Raw genomic sequence first — 6,000 nt, 5'->3', positions numbered from 1 at the left:
GGTTTGTAGGAAAGGCCTTTGTATTGGATTTTTAGGCCTGGTAACTGCTGCAGACTGACAGGCAATAGTGGAGGCTGCAGGCGCAGTAGTAGCCATAGCTGGTGCAGCTTTAGTGGCGGGTAGAGAGAGAGAGAGAGAGCCCGCTGTATATCCTCCACTAGCTGCATTACTTTGGGCTCCCGGCCGAATACCCATTGTGGTAGGGGCGGAGAATCACGCCCTGGAGGCCACCATAGGCCCGGAGATATTGGGCCCTTAAGGAAAGTCTTACCCCCGGGATCAGGATCTGGAGGCATCGGTGAAGACTCGTCCAGAATCCGGTCGTCCTCAGAGGAGAGCGATGGTCCGGTAGAGAACGTATAGCGGGAGGAGCCGGAATGCTCGGGGCTGGAGGCACCGCTGAGTCCAGAAGAAGTCTCCTCACCTCTGTCAGGGGAGCTTGGAGTGGAAGCCCGGCTTTGAACCCCGTCTTCAGACTGGACGGATCCCCAGCTGCTGTCACTATCCGAGGGCAGCGGAGCCAGCAGGCATGCCGGATCGAATGCTGGCGAAGAGACGGGAGGCTCCGTTAGCACGAGTACAGCAATAGCAAGGGTGCACTCCTTGCAGGACGCCATCTTGTTGCGCAATGGCGTGGTCTTGAGGACCTGGGAGGAAGCGGAGCGCAGAGGCTGAAGTTCCGGCCCAGCAGTCTGCCCGGCAACAGTGACGTCATCTGGCGCAGGCAGCCAATCAGGAGCAGTCAATGCAAAGTCTATGACGCCGGGCGATTCCCGCGCTTGGGCAGCATGGCAATTAACCCCCTCCTCTCCGGGGTATGGCGCAGTTAGAAATTGGAGAAGACAGCGGCCATCTTGTGTACAGTCTAGGGCCCTGAGCGCTTCGATTACCTCCATGGTGATATGGCAAAGTCTCTTTGGGGTTTCGGCACAGTCTTGGGGAGCACACAATGTGATCATAATCCTGTTCGTGACGCCAAATGCGATGCCCTGGCCCCTAAGGGCCACTCCGCAGTATAGATGGTGCTAACAGGCAGGAACCGGGGCAGCTGTAGGATATAGGGTTGTCCCGGTGTAGGCACGAGGGTGATACAGCTGGACCCTGCGGGAATACTGGGCATGCGATTCTTCGTTGTCCTTAGTCAGGGCACCAATTATCACACCAATGCCAAGGTTCAGAAACAACGGTAGTTGTATATTTATTGTAACAGTGGTAACTAGTAGCAACAGTCTCTCTGGATGCAACCGGGAATAAGGCAATCTTGAATAAAGCAGAGTAATGGGTGATGCTGCAATAGGCTGTGAGAGTAGCGTGCTGAATGATGGGAGTAGTAGTGAAACTGGAGATGAGATGCTGGGTGGAATGAGACTTGAATAAAATACTTGCTGTTGATGATTTGAGAAGATGATGAGGAGATGAACTGAGGAATGACTGAAGAATCGACACCCAGATGAGAATCTTGAGGCTTGAGACAGGAACACAGCCAGCGGACTGGAGCAGCAGAGCACACGCAGGTCTCTCTCTTAGCAGGGAGAGAGGAAGGACACAGAACTGGTCTCCTGTGGGGCAGGAGATAGACTACACCACAACTTGTCTCCTGAAGGTGGAGGACAAGACTCGACTGAACAGGAACAGCAGAGCAACACACCCTATCCCCTCTGGGACAGGAGATAGACTGAGGTAGCACAGGAAGTCACATGGTAACCCCAGCCAAAAGCTCGATGACCATTGGAGTTACCTTGGAAGCAGGGCACAGTCACGTGACATCCAGCCATTGCATCATCACACCATTAGGCATATACAGAGAAATATACATGAGAAGTACCATACTTGAACACTAGGAGGCGATATAATACCATTAGGCACTGATACCTGAATACACATGCAATAAATGAATGGAATAGCAGACCTGAATACTGAGAAGGGTAACACAATACACGCAGTTTGCAGTGGACCATAGCTTTCCAGAACAGACCTGGTTACAACAAAAGTATGAGCTTGAGAAGGGCTGTTTTGGGACACTGCACTAGCATGGCATTGAGCACACAGATAACCATTACAAGTCAGTGAGGAAGCAATTGAGCCTCCCAAAAATTAGGCCAGACACAGCAGGGCCTTGAACACACAGATAACCATTACAAGTCATCCGAATCGACCCGAAATCGTTCGCCCAAGTACACGAAGCGATGATCGTTATTTATGATCGTTCTTGCGGTCGTTTAGTCGTCGCTATTGCGTACGTTTCAGCTGAATTCGTATTCCACCAAACGATGTGCGAACGATGAGCGAACGATCAAACTATAAAAATAGGTCCGGATCCTATTAAACGATCAACGATTTCTCGTTGGTCGTTTAATCGTTGCCTGCTATTACACAAAATGATTATCGTTCAAATCCGAACGATTTTTCGAACGATAATCGTTCCGTGTAATACCAGCCTTAGTGTGTGTGCGTGTGTATACATAAGAGTGTGTGTATATATATATACATAAGTGTGTGCCTGTGTGTGTGTACTGTACATAAATGTGTGTGCCTCTGTGTGTGTATACGTGTGTGTCTGTGTGTATACTGTACATAAATGTGTGTGCCTCTGTGTGTGTATACGTAAGTGTGTGTCTGTGTGTATAGTGTACATAAATGTGTGTATATACATAAGTATGTGCCTGTGTGTGTGTGAGTATATATATATATATATATATATATATATATATGCAGAAATATGTGTGTCTGTGTTTATATCCATAAATACATATATATATATATATATATATATATACACAAAAATATATACAACTGGGGGCAGCACACAGGGGGTCTTATTCAATGGTATCATTAGTGACTACCGAAAGTACTGGGGCTCATAATACAGTGTGGGGGCACTTTGTGGGCTTTACACTGTCTGTGCCGCGCCAATTCTGATAACAGTGGCTTGGGGGGGGGGGGGGGGGGGGGGGGGGCGCCATTTGCCTTCTCTGCCTAGGGCACCAAAACTCCTTGTCCCGGCCCTGGGCCGGAGCGATACACTCTCTCTGTTACCCCTTTACAATGAGCAGTGAAGTTCTATGCAGGATGTACTACAAATCCCAGCAATACAGTGTAGTACACACTAGTTTAGGGGGTGCTTGACTGTGCTATCTGGTATGGGCAACAACTGTACACACTTTCTGTCACCCCAATACAATGAGCAGTGAATTTCTATGCAGGATGCACTACAAATCCCAGCTATACAGTGCAGTACACACTAGTTTAGGGGGGGGGGGGCTTGACGGTGCTATCTGGTATGGGCAACAACTGTACACACTTTCTGTCACCCCAATACAATGAGCAGTGAATTTCTATGCAGGATGCACTACAAATCCCAGCTATACAGTGCAGTACACACTAGTTTAGGGGGGGGGGGCTTGACGGTGTTATCTGGTATGGGCAACAACTGTACACACTTTGGGGGACATTTATTAAGTCCGAAGTTTTTTACGCCGGACTTAAAAATGTCCCCGCATCTCTGGCGCTACCAAGATTTATGTAGAGGCGGACTGCCTCTACATAAATCCTGTGCGCTCCAGTGCGCACGGCCAAAAACCTACGCCAGCTGAGGGCTGGAGTAGGTTTTCAGCGTAACTTTAAGAGAAAAAAATAATGAATCGTGCTGAATATTCTGCGCCCTCCTTCCGCCCCCTCCACACCCCCTCCCCGCTCCCCGGCGTACCCGGTGGAAAGGGCCGTTTTGCGAATATTTTATTCGCAAAATGGCCGTTTTGCTAATAAAATATTCGCAAAACGGCACTTTCCGCCAAAAATCAAAGATACGCCAGATTATACATGTCCCCCTTTGTCACCCCAATACAATGAGCAGTGAAGTTCTATGCAGGATGCACTACAACTCCCACCTATACAGTGCAATACACACTAGTTTAGGTGGTGCTATCTGGTATGGGCAACAACTGTACACGCTTTGTCACCCCAATACAATATGAGTAGTGAAGGTAGTTCTATGCGAGATGCACTACAACTCCCAGCTATACAGTGTAGTACACCAGGACCACCAGCTCCAAAATCGAAAAAGAGTACACTGAGCACTTCTTAGGGGTGTGTATGCAACACCTAATGCCCCCTTTCTGCCAGCAGCCGGTCACCACAGTGTGCTGGTTAAATCGTGGTAGCTGCACTGCAACTCCCAGCCAGCAGTCTGTAGTAATAGTATTAATAAAAGCTTTTAAGCCCTGAAAAGGTCTGTTTGTTTGTATTGCTAGTATATACCCTGCCTACTGGAACGCTAAATCCTACACTGGCTCTCTCCCTGACCAGCAGCAGCTCTCTCCCTGACCAGCAGCAGCTCTGTTCCTGATCTCTCACAGCATGCCGAGTTTTATATGGCAGGGTCATCTGATCTGGCTAACCAGTCGCTGCTATCGACATGTATGGGTCCCACGTGATCGCAGGATGTACCAAAGAGTCTCCTGCATGCTCATTGGCTGCGAAAAAGCGCGCAAACTTACAGGAAACGGATGATGAGATTTCCTCGAGTATCGGGAGATGCTCGTCCGAGTAACGAGTACCATCGAGTACCCTAATACTCGATCGAGTACCAAGCTTGGACGAGCACGTTCGCTCATCTCTAGTATATATATATATATATATATATATATATATAGTGGTGCCTTGGATTATGAGTATAATTCGTTCCGGGACTGTGCTTGTAATCCAAATCCACTCTTATACCAAAGCAAATTTTCCCATTACTAAAATGCAGACAATAGGTTCCACACCCCAAAATAATGTTTTTATTTTATTTTTTATTTATTCTGAATAACATGTAGAACAGATGAAACAAACAATGAGAACAGCAGAATCTGGGATATAAGTTACTGCACAGTATAGCAATCAGCATGTGGGGTATAATGTATAGTAAAAGCATAAACCTGATAACACAGCAGCAGTTTGTAGATACAGGATGGAACTGCAGATCCCCCATAATGCAGTAGTGTAGTACAACAGGCAAGAATAGAGAAGCAGGGCTGCTGTCAGAGGTCTGTGTGGTCACATGACAGCAGAGGGGAAGGGGCGTGTGTTCAGCATAGGCCAATCAGGAAGTAAGAATCACAGAGCTGTGCAGGAGGACAGTGACATAAACTTTTCTATGCAGAAGTGTGAATAGCTGAGTGTAAGTGCAGGCACATTGTAGCAGCAGTGTGTATAGCTGAGTGTGAGTGTAGCCAGATTATAGCAGCAGTGTGCGTAGCTGAGTGTAAGTGCAGGCACATTATAGCAGAAATATAGAAGATGGGAAACACAAGGGCTGACAGACTGCAGAGAGCATGAAGTAGGAAGAAAGTGGATCTGGATTTGGAAGGTGAAGGAGACTTCCTGGGTCAGAGTACAGAGCTGTAGACCACCTATGCAGACCATGCCCCTCCCCCGCTCCCCCTCCCACCACTCTTAAACCAAGGTACCACTGTACAGTATATAGCTAGCATGTCTGATGAACCTATAGTTACAACTCCTGACCCCTTCGTGAACCTACTTTAACCTATCCAAATCAGTTTACTATTCGGTCCTTATATTCTTTATAACCATGAGTTGCCGTCCGGTATTTTTGGAGATGAGTTGTCCTCGAATAAGTATAAAAGTAGCTCCGCTATGTTCATAATAAAGTTATGGCTTCAGCGTGAATCACTGTAACAAGGTAATAAGTAGGACGGAACGTTGTGTAACTGGTCTAAGTAGGTCATGTTAGATGCTGCCATCAGTCCCTGGTCAGCAAGTCCTTATTGACAGTCGGCCATGACTGATTGTCTATGAGAAGAGACCAATGGGGCCAGACAGTGACGACAGCGGGGGGTCTGAAAGAACATTATGCGTCCCCGTTATGGTCAACATAGTGACGTTCTCTCTCACGATGTCACCTGCTGTCAGTGACTGGATCCATTCTTGTTCCTATCCAATGGTTGGCTGATAACCCGATGGAGGACGCTGCAGATTATTTCACACGACTGCTGTACA

The sequence above is a fragment of the Dendropsophus ebraccatus genome, chromosome 4 (assembly GCF_027789765.1).
Source record: "Dendropsophus ebraccatus isolate aDenEbr1 chromosome 4, aDenEbr1.pat, whole genome shotgun sequence".
Lineage (NCBI taxonomy): Eukaryota > Metazoa > Chordata > Amphibia > Anura > Hylidae > Dendropsophus > Dendropsophus ebraccatus.
The sequence above is the reverse complement of the archived record's forward strand: the minus strand, read 5'-3'. Positions refer to the sequence as shown.